The sequence below is a fragment of the Mastomys coucha genome, unplaced genomic scaffold, assembly GCF_008632895.1.
Source record: "Mastomys coucha isolate ucsf_1 unplaced genomic scaffold, UCSF_Mcou_1 pScaffold22, whole genome shotgun sequence".
In the NCBI taxonomy this organism is placed as follows: domain Eukaryota; kingdom Metazoa; phylum Chordata; class Mammalia; order Rodentia; family Muridae; genus Mastomys; species Mastomys coucha.
Window position 1 is genome coordinate 247480534 of NW_022196905.1, and position 16139 is coordinate 247496672.

At 42.5% G+C, this 16139-nt stretch overlaps 1 long non-coding RNA gene across 1 annotated transcript in view; it reads left to right on the top strand.

Moving 5' to 3' along the window:
- Positions 1 to 526: 526 nt before the first annotated feature.
- LOC116070142 overlaps positions 527 to 16139 on the top strand; it is a 31261-nt gene continuing 15648 nt past the window's right edge. The window contains exons 1-2 of the long non-coding RNA XR_004110291.1: positions 527 to 624; positions 1275 to 1464. This is a non-coding gene — a long non-coding RNA (uncharacterized LOC116070142). The remainder of the gene's footprint in view (positions 625 to 1274; positions 1465 to 16139) is intronic.

The following is a 16139-nucleotide window of genomic DNA, read 5'->3' on the forward strand; positions in this document are numbered from 1 at the left end:
AAAAAAATCTCTACCGATGTGTATATTCAGATTGTCCAGAGTTGGTCCTACCTAAGGGATTTTTGCTCCTGTCCATGCAAAACAGAAAACCACATTAGTTCCAGTCCCAGCTGCCAGGCTAGGATCTCACCCTCGATTTTTCCTAATCAATACACAGAAACTCCTGGTGCCATTGGGCAGGGGTAGGGGGGAGCTGCATTTAAAAAAAGAAATTTAAAGGATGAAGTAGGGCAGACAAAAATCTTTGCTTTCTTTTCTTCAGCTCTCTGCCCAAAGGTGGAGACAACCCTAAGCCCTGCAGGTAGGCATGAAGGTGCCACCCTGCAATACCACAGGAAAAAAACAACTTGAACTATGAAAGCTACCTGGCTCTACAAATGCAGGTTCCAAAGCCTGCTGTTGGAGTTAGTGACAGGGGAGGCCCTCTACCTCTGGGGCTTCCGCAGTGCAGTGAGCTTTGGTGGATCAATACTTTAGTCTTGTCATGCTAATTGCTCATTGGTTGACATTCATGATCCTTCCTTGCTCCCTCCCTATGTAAACTCCTTACAGCTGGAACAGATGCAAAAATCCAGAGCCTTCCAAGCCAAGCTCCTGCAGAAGACAGAAGGCCTGGAAGCTGAGGTACGATGCTCTCCCCCCTCCCCCCATTTTCTTGTCCTCCTACTTTAAAAAGCTTCATGTTTGTCCGAATGTGGTAAGGATAGGGAGGCACACGAACAAATAAATGCACAGGGTAACTCTCCTCCAACATGGAACTGGCATTGCCGTTTTAGAACAAAACAAGATCTCTGCTTCCCTCCACATCCTCCAAACACAAATATGCAAACAAATAAAAACACCCATCCACCCTTTCTGTGAGTTTGGTTGCTGCCCTTCTATTTGGGTGATTGAGAGTCTTCACCATTCCACAAGGAGCAGGTACGTGCGCTGTCCTCTCTGTTCCCTGACTAGGGCACTTCAGACAAAGCTAAAGAAAGAGCGGGGCGGGGGGAGCAAGAAGGCACTGTGCGGTGTGTGTGTGTGTGTGTGTGTGTGTGTGTGTGTGTGTGTGTGTGATCACGCCTACCATATTGGCTTCCTGTCCCTGGAACATCAGCTTTCTAGCTGGCTGAGCCTGTCCCCATGATTGTACAGGGTTGCCACTGAGCCCACCTCAACTCCTACCCTGTAAGCTTCAGGCCTGTGCTATGCAGGGTTTTGTTAAGCTGTTTAGTATTAATTGATTTTTTTTTCTCCCATTTTTTTCTTTCTTTCCCTGGGCGGGTCAATAGCTAGATGCTTCAGGAGCAGAGGATCTATCAACTGCAGACCAAGCTAGGGAGCTGCCGACAAACCTGGAACACTAACCTGGCCAGCTCCGGGAGCGCCGACAGCAATTGGTGGCCCAGCAGTGGGCAGCAGGAGGAAATGTGCCGTGGCCACGAGGCAAGAAATCGACTCTGACCTGCTCATTGACACCTGGTAAGTTTCTTTACTTTTGAAAAGTGAGGCAAAAGATAACCAAGTCTTTCTTTTCCTTACTTAAAAAGTATCGCCAGTATTTTGGCTGATTTTACTAATGAGCAAATTCTAGAAGCCCCTGCAGACCTGGGAGCATGGGCATGGGGGGAGGGTGGGATGAGGATTCGTGGGATAGATAAGGGCGAACCAAACTCTGATCCGGAGGTGAGCCACTGCAGCCAAGCAGATGTCCTGGGCATTGATCCTTACATTGTGTTATTGATTTCCTCTTGGGGCCAAGAATAGGGTGGACCTATGGAGGACAAGAGGGAAACCGACACCTTCCCGGAGGGCCAAGCGGCCCTAATCGGTGATAACAGTGTTAAGTGGTCAGCCTAGAGATGAGGTTTGCTTGGATCTATTGATCTGTGCTCCCCTGGGATATAAATCCTTCCGAATTTGCTTCCGTGGATATAAATATTTATAATTAAAATAGCCTAGGAGCCTCGTATGGGCACAAGGAGAGTGGCCCATTCCAGGATAAAGCTCCATAGCCATCTCCCACACTTCCCTTCTTTGCACACATCTCTCACTCGGCACCCCTTGTACAGCTTGCCCTCTGTTTGGAAGCCGATTCTGAGCCCCTCAGTATAGCAGGCACGGTGTCTATCAGAAGCCAGGTGTAAAATCCTTTCTAACTGCAGCTTCCAGCAGAGGAGCGAGTGTGGCTTCCCAGTGAAGGCTGTTGTAATTCATGTACATTCGGGATGCGGGACTCAGAAAGAAATGGGCTATCCTGGTGATGAGGGGGAAAAATTATATGCTTTGTTTTTGCTTTTATTGGTGAATCAGTTTGGATCACAAGACAAACGGGCTTTATGCCGCACATGTTTTCCCCCAAGGCTGATGAGACCCTGCAATGGCTAGCTTTGAGATATTTGCACTTGGAGAACAACTCGAGGCGTCTCACATTCCCACTTCCTACCACCTCATAAATGTAGGCTTGGGAGGAGTGAGCAGAGCCCCTTCACAAACAAGAATGGAAATGGAGGGATAGTATAGGAAACCTCCCCAGCAGCAGAGCCATGAATCCAGCCAGCCAGATAACACTGATCAAAGCTTGCCACACTGGAAAGACAGCCCTGGACATCCAGTCAGCTTTAGGTTTTAGAAATCTAGGTGGAAGAGCGTGTAGGTTTAAAAAAAAAAAAAAAATCTGCGGTGTTCCTTAAACTAATTATCTGCTTTTGTGTTTGGAATACAATCTTTAGAGATTGGGGACTTCCATTTTGAACAGGCATCTGCCTTAGTTTGGTATTAATAGTGTTGTCTGCCCTCAGCATGTTTCATTAGTATGTAATTTATAGTAACAGAATTAAATACTTGCAGATTTGAGATTGGCCAAGAATGTACATTAGTGGATGTGTGTTACTGCATGGAATATTGGGAAATTGTATTGTTTTATTTTTCTCCTGATTGTAGACTATTTCATCATCCCAGAAATTGATAAATGCCTATGTATCTTTGTGCAGCTATCTGGATTTAGAAAACAATGATCACAAGTAACTTAGTAATTAACACTTCTCTATTTGCACATAAATGTCCTTTTCCAGGATTCATGTTAGGCTTTGACTTTGTGATTTGGTTGTTTTTATCCAGATGTGCTGTTTTCAAAACTCAAACGCATCTTGTTCGACTCTTTTAGTGGACGGCTGAAGGTTAGGGACTATTTCAACTGGCAGTCAAGGGTCAATATTAGGGAGTCCATTTGACTTCGATGATTTATACACAATAAAGTCTCACAAGTATAATTGCAATGGCTTTGTTTTGATGTGAGGATGTCTGCAAGTGTGCTTGAAGCTGAAAACCACTTCAAACTAGAAATAGAAGACACTCTGAGGTGTCCTGTATGCCTTCATTATCGTGGAGAGAACTGGAATGTGCCTCTCTTTGTTTGATTTATATAACCCCCCAAATGTGATATATTTTCTCTGTAGAAATAAACATCCAGTATTGATGCAAAGATGGAAGGCCCAGGCTGGGACTTAAAGCCCCCTTCCCTGGGTTCTAATGAAAAGCATAATTAATAGAAATAGACTTTTTAATCTATCCCGAGATCTGTGTCTTTCTCTTACTGTGCAACATTTGTCAGCGTTCACTTGAATCTTCCTGTGGAGAAGCTGTGGAAAAAGTGATCAGAATTTTAAAATGGAATTAAATCCCACCAATTAAATCTGTATATGTGTGTGCTCTTAGTCTCACGAACTCTAGACAGCAGATACATAAACTGATATCTGTGTTTTTGCTACAGGTTGTATTTGAAAGCTCATTGCCAGCTCCAGAGAAATAATTTAATTACAGGGTCATCTAGCTACTGAGGATAACAAGGCACTGCCTTGTAGGAATCTAACTCCTGTGTTCATATTCTGTGCTCTCATTTCTTATTTTATACATATAGACAGATTTTTTTTTCAACTCAATCTAACAGTTTTGATCTTCAAGATATTTAATATATTATAGATTATTATAATATATTATAAATATATTTAATAATGAAGGTTATGATGAAATCTCACTGTAATTTCTGTATTTATGACAAAATGTGATTATATAAATATTTTGCCGTTATTTTCTTGTTAGTAACAGACCTATTGTGTTTTAAAACTCCTAAGCATTTTGGCATGCTCATTTGACTCTCAGAACAAACATAAGAGATAACTTAGAGCAGTGGTTATCGCTGTTTTGCTGATGATAAAGCACGTACAAGGGGACACATTTCAATGTCAGACATAAGGCTAAGACCTGAGGCCATCGGTTTCTGGTCAAATGTCCTCTCCACAGTTATTAGCTGTCTCTGTTAATGTTTGACAACATTTTAGCATATTCAGTTACAACCAATGAAACACATGTATGCCAGTGTTGATTGAGCTTAAATACGCCTTAGCATTCTATCCATACCCCACCCCAAAGGGCACAGAGGAGTTGTTCAGCCATCTTTCTTTGCACTTTATCAAATCACAGACTGCCCTCGATTCTGAGGTCATTATAGACCTATCTCATTAGAAATTCTGTGTGAGCTGCTAATACATCTTACAGATTTGCTGCCCAGGGATGGGTCCTGTGAAAATTTGGGAAATGACTATCGCTCACTGTATTTTACAGAGTCGTTACATATATACTTTGTCTTCATACCTTTTTCTTAATAAAGCAGTATGTAAAGTTTGAAACATCAAGTGATTAAAATCTAGAATAAGCTATTCCTTTGGAGAATTCTTAACCATACTGAACCAGGTACCACCATAGACCTGAAACCCATGTCAAATTTGCAAAAATGATTCTACTGTATGTATGAAGAAAAACATATAGACTAACAAGGGAAGCCAATCAGTATAGAAATTTACTTATCAAGAGATCAGTTAAATATTAAAATCAGTTTCTGATACACTAATATATATTTCTTATTAAAACATTGATGTAGCCTAGTAGTAGATGTACTCCTATAATATTAAAGTAAAAATGGCCATAAAAGATGTTAACTGCTTACAAGGATTATATTTATATAATACAAAACCACCTGTGATTTCTATAGGTGACATCAATAGTGGCATTATTAATCTTGCTGTGGTTTATTTCCTATATTTGCAATGGAAGAAAATTCAATGCTAATGAAAACAGAAAGGTTTTGTCTTGTTTCCCCCATCCATGTTCAAAGGCTTGTTGAAGCCTCTCTAGTCTTTGGAAGTCAGTGCATGCCTGTTTTAAGAACCCCTCCTCCTGATCAGTTTGTACCTGTCCTGTAAAGCTTGACTTCATTCAATAGGGCTTAACATCATTCAACAGGGCTTTAGTGACCCTCCCTCGGCTAGAGTCAGTGGCTACTCTTCTGTGCCCAGAGTGCTCTACAATCTCCCCAGCCTGGAACCTGGCATTGCACAGGATCTGCATCAATTTGCTTTGATCCTCCTGCAAGAGGGTCACTCCTGAGAATGTAGACAATGCCTTGGACTTTACATTACCACCGCCTAGCACAGTATCTAGTCTATAGGGTAGACATTTTACTAGACAATGAAAGGAATAAAGTTGGAAAAATTCAAAGGCAGGGAGCTTTTTAAAGGCCACAGACAATGGTCTTTAAAATTTGAAATTAAAGTTGGTAGATTGATGGTTTGCTTGAGTCAAATTCTCTCTTGACCCCAGGTGCTAAGATAACCACATGGACTTGTCTTGTTTCCGCTTCAGTGCATGTCTCAAGTAATAACCTCCTTAAAGTCATGTGTCCAGTCTGGAGGGATGGCTCAGTTGTTAAGAGCACTTGTTGCTCTGGCAGAGAACCCAGGTTAAATTCCCAGCATCCACAACCACCCATAAATCTAGTTCTGGAGTTCTGATGCCCTCTTCTGACCTCTTCAGGCACCAGGCACACACAGGATACACACACACACACACACACACACACACACACACACACACACTCACACACTCATAAAACACTCCCACATAAAACAAAATGGATAAACCTAATAAAAAATTAAATCATATTAATGACCATTAAGCCAATATTAATGACCTACTGTGATTAGTACCTGAGGTTCAGATCTGTTCTACTCCTTGTAAACATTTGTAAGGGAAGGGAACACCTTGACCCTCATTTGTAAAGGTGAGGGAAGGGCAGGCTGTCATGGAGAAAAAGGACTTTTTTCTGAGCTTTTCAGAACTTTACCAGTCAACTTTTAAAAGACAGGCAAACAGCTTTGATGGTAAAGCCATTTATAAAGTATAAGTCCTCCCTAAAACTCTATGTACTGGAAAGTCATTATTTAATATTTCCTTGAAAACCAGAACACTAATAATAGGGGCATCCTCGGTCCTTAGCATGGATGTTTTATGTGGGATAAACACAGATGCTCATATACATAAAGCCACATTTTCAGACATACACTCGGCTTCCCAATATTAATGTCACATAAAAATCAGGACTTATTCATGCATGCTGACTTAATTTTATGTGTACCTCTTTTTTTCACAGTAATAAATATTTGTCATTTCTGTGTAAATGAATGGGTATTCGCAGATCAAAGTGAGGCTGCATATTTCTTGGGCATATTTATTTTGATCTACAATGAACCCATTTATAACAGGAAGAAGATATATATCAGAATAGATAAAATTGGAGAAAATATAGCTGTGTTTATTATCGAGTAGCTGTCTTGCATTTAATAACACTTTTGCATGAATGCACTTTGAACCCCAGTCTCTGATTAACAGTTCAATGACACTCGATACATCCCCACAAAATGCCTGACTGGAAAATGACAATAAACTTCACAAATTTTAGTTACTAAGTGGAAACAGGATAAAGTTCATTTTGTCCCACCAATAAGGCAAAGACCCAAGTAAAATAAATTTACCATACAAAGGTCATCAGTAAGTATATTTGGGAAATGGATGCTAACACACCCTTCAGAGCCTGGCTCAGGTTTCAGTACTCAAACCTACTGTAGAGAAGGTTGAAAATTACCATTCTGGGTTCTCATTCTTCTTAACATTCCTAAATGGAAAGTTATAGAAACTTAAACAAAAAACCAAACAGTACAACAGTAGATGAGGCTAAGAAGCCCTTTGATCTGTGGATCAAGAATTGCTCTCAAAGAATGGCCCCTGTTAACTCCTTTCTTTTGAGAGAAGGCAGCATAGGTGATCACTTATGTGTTTTGACTCCTAAGGTTCATAATTGTTGCATGCATACCCTTGACATATGCAGGCCCTTCTCTAATGTGATTATCTCTCTCTTGGGTTACCATTTCTTGTCTCAATTTCCTTGCTCTTACAAAAATATCTTATATTCTTATTTAATCCTCAATTCTCTTGATTTGGTATATAACCCTAGAGTTCTTCAGGGGAAAAATATCTACCCATACCTGAAAGGTAAGAAATATTTGGGGGTTGAGAGGCTCCCCCCAGCAGCTGACTCAAATGGGTGCAGTGACCCACTGCCAAACAGTGGATAGAGCTTGGGGACTCCTATGGAAGAGTGAGAGGAAAGATTGAGGGCCTCAAAGGAGATAGGAACTCCATAGGAAGACCAACAGAATCAACTAACCTGGACCCATGGAGGTCTCACAGACTGAACCACCAACCAAAGAGCATACACAGGCTAGACTTAGGCCTCCTCCACATATGTAGCAGATGTGCAGCTTGGTCTTCATGTTGGTCCCTAACAACTTGCATGGGGGCTACCCCAAAAGCTGTTGCCTGTCTATGGGATATGTTCTTCTAGCTGGGCTGCCTTATCTGGGCTCAGTGGGAGAGGATGTGCCTAACCCCACAGAGACTTGATGTGCCAGAGTTGGGGGATACCCAAGGAGGACCTCCACCCTCTCAGAGGAGAAGGGAAGCGGGGTTGGAAGGAGGGACTGTAGGAGGGGATGACTGGGAGGGGGCAGTGATCAGGATGTAAATTGAATTAAAAAATAACAGGAATATTTGTGAGATCAATCAAACCTGCCTAGATATGTGTAGAAAAATACTTACCAATACTTTTTGCACATAAATATGGGCATTCCTAGCAGAATAAATATTTTAGTATAATACTGTATACATCATTCCCAGGCAGAAGGGAAAATGTAAAAAGATGGGTGGGCAAGTTCAAGCATATTAAGTGGTATAGCAAACATTTCTTTATTATTTTAGCTGTGAGATAATTTCATAAAGAGAGGTAGCTTTTGCTTCACTTACACGAGCACTTTAAACGTTTCTAATCTTCCATATGTTTGGTTCTTAGTAATATTTTAATTGCCTGGCACTGATGAGACACAATGCTGAGTCTCACAGATGAATTTTCATGCAAGTAGATCGTGTGCTCAGAGCATATTCCCCCTTCCTGCCCTCTCTGCCCCTCCCCTCCCCATCCTTTCTACTACTTCCGTTGCTGACCTAGATGGTTTCCTGTCTAAATTCATGTCAAATATAGACATGCAATCTTTTTTTTTTTTTTGATTTTTTGAGACAGGGTTTCTCTGTATCCACCCTGGTCGTCCTGGAACTTGCTCTGTAGACCAGGCTGGCCTCGAACTCAGGAATCCATCTGCCTCTGCCTCCCAAGTACTGGGATTAAAGGCGTGAGCCACCACTGCCCTGCTGGACATGCAATCTTATGTGTCTCTATAAAAATCTATATTCTACAGATGGCAGAATCTATGCAGTATTTGCTCTTCTGAGACTTACTTAATTTGCTTAACATGATTATCCATAGTCCCCTGGTTTTGTCCATTTTTCTGCAAATGTCTTCCTTCTTCATAGCTGAAAAACAGTCCATTTTGTGTATATACCCCCACTTTTTCTTTTTAAAAAATTAGAATTTCATGCATGAGTTCTGTATTTACATAATTTTCAGCCCTCCCTCTCTCCACTAACTCCTCCTATGCCCTCTTAAGTTCACACCTTCTTTTTTATTATTATCACACACATACATGTACTCACACAAACGCAAGTCCACACACACACAAGCACAGACAACCTGCTGAATCCATTTGTTTTTGCTTGCATATGTACATATTTAGGGCTAACCACTTGGAATTAAATAAAATATGGGGGTGGGGGCTCATCCTTGCCAAAAACTGATCCTCCTCCTTTCAATGGCCACTAATTACCTGTAGCTCTTCATCTTGGAGTGGAGCCTTGTGAAATTTTCTCCATTCATGTTGGTGTGGGATCGTCACTGTTTGAGTCTTGTTTAGGCAACTGTATTAATGACACTTCACGAGTGCAGCTCCCCTGACATATGTAGAAGACACCATCTCGCAGCAGATGTCCTGGTCCTCTGGATCTTACACTATATCTGCCCCCAATCTCCAAAACGTCCCTGAGCCTTAGGAATAATAATAGTATCAGTTGGTATTGGGCAATGGACAGTTCTTTGCATTTTGACCAGACATGGATTTCTGTGATGGTTTCCATTCACTGCAATGATGAGCTTCTCTGAGGACTGAAGAGAGCTATGCTTATCTGTGGGTGTAAAGATAAGTATTCAGAACGTGGTTAGAAATTACATTAGTTTAAGAAAGTGTCAGCAGTAGGGTCTCCTCTAGGGTCCATGACTTCACCAGCTGTGGGTAGTTGCTTGGGTTTACGGTACCGGGCATTAATTCTCTCCTGTTGAGAAGACCTTAACTCCAATTAAACAGCTGTTGGCTATCCCCACAATATCTGCACCACTATTGTACCCCGGTATATACTGCATCCTGGTATATAGTGCCATGTTAGTTCTGGTTGGTAGGCTTTTCTACTGGCCAGGTCTGTTGACTGCTTTTTCCCATTGGTGGCTGTGTATCTCCTCCAGATACTATGGGAGCTGGTCCTCAGGAAAGATGCTCTCAGGTCAGTTCCAGCCCAACGCTTCTAAGCCCAAAATGATAAACTACATTCAGACAGATCATCCTAGACAAATGTGCTCACTCTTTTCAATCACCTTACAAGATTGATGGACAAAGGGGCCGCACTGAAGTTAATAAATACGGATTTTCCTAAAGCATCCAATACACCGCAGAGTGAATTTTTCACTTGCAAAATTAATTCAAATTGGGCAGACTGTGTGCGGGGTCACATAGATTGAAAATTGCCTGCAAAGCCTAAACAAAGAGCACTGGCTATGTCAGCTCCTCCCATCTGGGTTGGAGGCCGTAGCTGTCGCATCTGTGAGGACTGGGGGCCACCTCTGTGCCCCAGAACTACCTTTCTACTAATCTCAAGGAAACTGCAGAATCCACAGATTTTGACATAGGAAGTATCAGGGGGAAAGGGTACAGCTGGAAAGTGGCGTTGAAGATAAGAGCAGAGAGCAGAATTTAGTATGGATACCTTGCGTGGCGGCTTAGAGCAGACAAGAGCGTTACTGGGAGATGGTTACAAATGCTTTTTTATTTTAGTTATTAAAACACTGGTTTGGGAAAATACAGTTGAAGCCATGATGTTGTTAAATAAGGCCATTCTCTCTCTCTCTCTCTCTCTCTCTCTCTCTCTCTCTCTCTCTCTCTCTCTCTCTCTCTCTCCCTCTCTCTCTCTCCCTCTCTCTTTTTAAGACTCTGAAATGCTATGTTCCCATGTCCTTCAGATTTGAATTCATTCAAAGAAATGAAATGAAATGATGTAAAGGCAAGGGGAATCGGTTCATAAATATTTTGGTTCTCATTAAATGAAACTGTTAGGGTGTCAGCAATTCCCCCAGATACATGATGAAGATAGAATGGATAATCATTCTGAGAGTCTTCCTCATTAAAACAAAGAGAAACATCTCCAAGCCATGTTCCTGTGAGGGCCAGGCAGTGTTTAATATGGTATCTGATTGGATTGTTAGAATCTTTTTTTTTTTTTAGATATATTTATTTATTTATTTTATGTATACAAGTACATTGTAGCTGTCTTCAGACACACCAGAAGAGGGTGTCAGATCTCATTACGGATGGTTGTGAGTCACCATGTGGTTGCTGGGATTTGAACTCAGGACCTCTGGAAGAGCAGTCAGTGCTCATAACCGATGAGCCATCTCGCCAGCCCCATTGGAATTCTTTAATGCCATAAAATTTTCATTGTTAGGGAGCAGAATGGAGTCTTTTAAAGTAAACGGGATAAAATGTGTTATGTCTCCTATTGATAGTGTCATCTCACTTACCATCAGAGCCTCTTCACATCCACCATGCTCCCCAGCCTCTTGGCCACATGGCTGGGGACCAGGGGCATCCTCATCCTGCAGATGGAAATGTGGAGACTGAGGCTCAGCAAGAGATGAGTGGCTTACACTGTGTCATTCGCAAATGACAAGGTTATGACTCACAGGCTGACTTTATGAATGGCTAACTTCAGCATCTTCCCACTAGGCAACATGCATCTCATGTCTCTTCTATTTAAGAGGCTGCCTTATTCCTAGGGTCTAGCCTTGGCTTTAACTTTCTTCCCTGATGAAACAGCTGGCATAATGAAAGGGAGTCTGAGATATAGAAGGTACTAGCAATGTTTAATTCATTTTCTTCCTCTGCGCATTTATACTTCTTCATCCCAGAGCTATATAGCCCTTCCTTGGTGGATCCCGAGCCCTTCGCAGGTCAGTCATCCTAGCTCCTCTTGGTATGTTCCCATCTCCTGAGTCAGGCTGGAAGCTCCGTGAGAGAAGACCCTTGCATCTACCTATTCACTGCTGTGCCTCCAGCTCCTAGCATATGATAACAAAATGCCTCATCCCTTCAAACTCCTGTTAAACTGTGGCTAAAGCACATGGGCTTCATCCCTATACACAGCAGCAAGTGTGAAATACCCATACCCCACTGTACACACTGAAAGAGCAGAAGCCCTGGAGCATCAGCTACATAACATAGACACTCCTATGTGCAATACCAAGGCTACCTTCTTGCTGAAGCCTCTCCTGATGGGACCCTGACTAATTCTCAGTCTCACAAAACAAAAGCACGTGTACATATAGTGCCTAGAAATCATTTAAGCCACAGATTAATCACTTCCCACAAGTGGATCCGTTGTGTGGTTTTCAGAGAGAATGCTTTGGTCCCGCCCACCCCCTGTGTCCCCCAACCCCCCCACCCCCATATTAGACTTATTGCAGTTGGGTGAGGGTACCTGAAGTCTTCAGCAAAGTGTCGGGTCTAATTTAGCACAGCCAGATGAATTATGGGATTGCCCTTTAGGAAAAGGCTGGGAGCCCAGCCCTGCCTGTCAAATAGGTCCCTGCCTCCTAGTGAACTCTGCAGGTGAATGAATCAGTATTTGGCACATCAGCATTTCATAGAGCGTCCATGCTAATGTCTTTTTGAAATGAAACCGAGAGAGCTGTTAACCTCAGTTAGCTAGGTGTCCCCTCTGTGACCGGGATAAATCATCCATGTGGAGTCCAAGGATTCTGTCCTTACTGCTGTGGGGGATCAGGGCTGGAGCTATGGGGGAAATTGATAGGATGGGGGGCCTCCAAATCTCAGAATACTAAACATGGATTATTTCTCTTGCAAAAGAGAAATAGTTATCATTTCTCCTTACCCTCCCCTAATTTTTAATTTAGTTCAATTACACATTTTTACTTTTTTTTTTTTAATATCTGTGTCTGTAGTACATGTGGGCATTTGCATGGTACATCTGTGTACGTTTCTCTTAGTTTCTGTTCTATTGCTGTGAGGAGACACCCTGATAAAGGCAACTTATAAAACGGAGTATTTAACTGGGAACTTGCTTACAGTTTCATAGGGTTTGCCCATGGCCATCATAGTAGGGAACATGGTGGCAGGCAGGCATGGTGCTGGAGCAGTAGCTAAGGGCTTACATCTTGATCCAGAGGCAGGAAACAGACTGAGACAAGCTGGCATGAGCTTTTAAAACCGCAGAACTCCCCAACCCAGTGATATGCCTCCTCTAACAAGGCCACACATCCTAATCCCTTCCTAAACAATCCACCAACCAGGGAAACAGACATTCAAATCTATGTCTGTGGGGGCCATTCTCATTACAACCACCACAGTGTGCATGTGTGTACATGTGCATGTGTAGAAACTCCCAGAAGATCTCACACCTGAAAACCTGGCCTTCACTGGAAGAGTAGCCACAGTTAACCAGGCAAGAGATTCTCTACCATTTCTTTAATATCTTCCCAAGGCTCAGATTCAAATAGCATCCCCGTGAAAGCCACATGTCAGCCTTGTGAGTCAGGAGTCAGTAGTTCCTGTTTGGAAGTGCAAAAATGCAGTGGGGTTAAGCCTAGAACTTCCCTAGTTGTTGCAGCTACGTGCAACCAGGCCATGTGGGATCAGGCCTAGGGACTGTTTCCTCTGACAAGTCAGTACACGGAGAGTGCCGTGACCTTTTCTCGCTTCTTTGTGCCCTGAAGGCTCTTGCCTTCCACCTCTAGCCAGTGCCAAGGAAAGCCTACTTATTGCTTGGTATTTACAATGGGGTGGACAGTCACTTGGATTCTGTCCACCGTGGATGTTACTCCCTCTCACCTCTATTTCTAAGGATTCTGAACTTAAAAAAAAAAAAAAAAAAAAAAAAAGTCGATGGTTAACTTCTAATTTAATTTTATTTTTTTACTTTTTCACTTTACATCCCGCTCACTGCCTCCCTCCTGGGTGAAAATTTTAAATTAAGGTTCACGACTAAGTGCTCTGGAGAAGTGAGAAAGATGCTGGAAGAATCCTCAACCAGAAGGGAAACAAAAGAGTAGTACAGGTGATACCAGGTCGTCTGAACAGTCTTCGACTCCCACTACCAAGCTTTTTACTTCCCTGAAGAAAAAAAATAGGAAAGTAGAAACCTCGAAAAAGGCAACAGAAGGCGTATGGGGACCTACCTACTGTGCTTGAACAGGACAGGCTTTGCTATGTTTGTTTTGTTGCGGTTCTGGGGGCAGGACACACACACTCCTGCCTCCGCCCAGCAAGAGTACTGCTGCTGAGCTGTTTGCCTGGCCCAAAAGGAGCTTTCTTGGGTGTCTCTTTTAATTGTTCACTTGATGGAGGGAAGCTTCCTTCCATTGACGGAATTTAACCAGCAAGGGGATGCGAGACACATCGCATCCCGCATCATTTTGCTTGGGTTTTATATTTCCTGTGATTTTTTTTTTTTTGAGATTATAATAGAATTTTTACCAAAAGTGATGCTGAAGCTCAGGAATGTTAACAAGCCTTCCCAAGACACAAAGCTTTTTCACTGAAATATTAGGAACTCAGTATCAAGCTCATGGGAAGCCTCAGGTTCCTGACTACCCCATGCTGGGTACTGAACCTGAGGTTTTAGACATAGGATGTAGATACTCCATCTTGGGCTACTCTCTCAGCCTATGAAGATGCTCTGCAGGAGTTCCTTTGCTTTTCAAACTCCAGGGTGGTGATACCAAAAGGAAGGCGATAATCAGGACCACTTAGTGTTCCTACGTTTGGAGAAAACAGTCTTTATTTGATGGTTCACTGTTTCTTGTGTGTGTAGTGCTGTGTGGATGGAGCTAGGGCCGTCCACATGATACACAGATGCTCTGCCATTAACCTGTGTCCCCGGACCATGTCACCTCTTATTTTGAAATGAGATCCCGTGAGCTGTCCGAGGACAGCCAGGAATTTTCTCTGGAGCCCAGGCAGGCCTTGGATTTGCAGTCTTCCTGCCAAGTTCTCTAAGAATCTGAAATTGCAGGTCTGTGCCACAAGGCTCCACTCCAGACATGTTTACATTTCTGTTGGCCACACTCAGGGCCCACCCACTCGCTGCCATGCAATCACACCAGCCGCTAGCTTCTCTAGCCCTCTGTAAATGCATCAGGGTTATGAGGTTCTCATCCTCCATCCATCAGTGATGCTGAACATATCTCTGAGTGGCATTTATGCCCTCACGTTGTCATTTATTTGTTCATGGATTTCTTGCCTTTATAAGTTATGAATTTCATGAGAATTGTCAACCTCAGCAATCCCTACATTTATCACAGTAGTTAGAAAAAAATCCTCCCTCCCCCATAAATTAGAAGAATCGAGTGTCATTTGTTTCCTCCCAACCCAAGGGGCAATTGTGAATTCTGCAACATCTAACAGTGACACAGGTCTTCTTTCCTGGGATTCCTGTTGAACTTGGGGAGTTTATAATAGCCGCCTCCATTCCCTTGACTTCTCCTTAAATAGAAAGCAGTTTACAGCTTACTTCTCTTGCTAAACCTACTGCAGTGGTTTGCAGCTCCCCAAAATGAGTTTTCTCCTCATGGACACACCAGAACTGAGATTGTGTAAGAGTTTACTATGGCTACCAGTTTTGTTGCCATTTACTTTGAGATGCCATTTGCACTGAGATGTTGTAGCCCTGGCTAACCTCAAACTCACACTCTTCCTACCTCTATCAGTCAAGAGTCTCTAGAGCAGTGGTTCTCAACCTGTGGGTCGTGACCCCTTTGGATCGCATATCAGATATCTTGTATATCAGCTACTTGCATTACGATTCATACAGTAGCAACATTATAGCTATGAAGTAGCTATAGCTGGGGGTCACCACACCCTCTTAAGGTGTCATAGCATTAGGTAGATCGTGACCACTGCTCTAGAGGAACTAAACTTCTAGAATGAACACACACACTCATACATTTATATATATATATATATGGGATTTATTAGAGTGACTTACAGGCTGTGGTCCAGTCTAATAATGGCTGTCTACCAACAGAAGGTCCAAGAATTCAGGAGTTGTTCAGTCTATGAAGCCGAATGTCTCAACTGGTCTTCAATATAATCCGAAATCCTGAGTAAGTAGGCTCTAATGCCAGTGAAGGAATGAACTTGCCAGCCAGAGCGAGGGCAAACAGGCAAAGAGAGCAAGCATCCTTCATCCGTGTTCTTTATCTAGGCTGCCAGCAGAAAGTATGGCCCACATTAAAGGTGAATGTTCCCACCTCTAAAGATTTAGATTATAAGTAGTCCTTCACACTTCAAGTAATTTAATCAAGAAAAAAAAATCCTCACTGATATAACCAGCCACTTGGGTTTAATTAATTCTGGATGACGTCAAGTTGACAGCTGAGAATGACCATCAAACTTCATCAGCTTCCCAATGGCTGGGATCATGGGTATGCACTGCCATACTGAGCTTCTATTTCCTTGTCTTTAATGGCAATGAACCAAAGTTTCACACACACACACACACACACACACGCACACACACACACACGCACACAC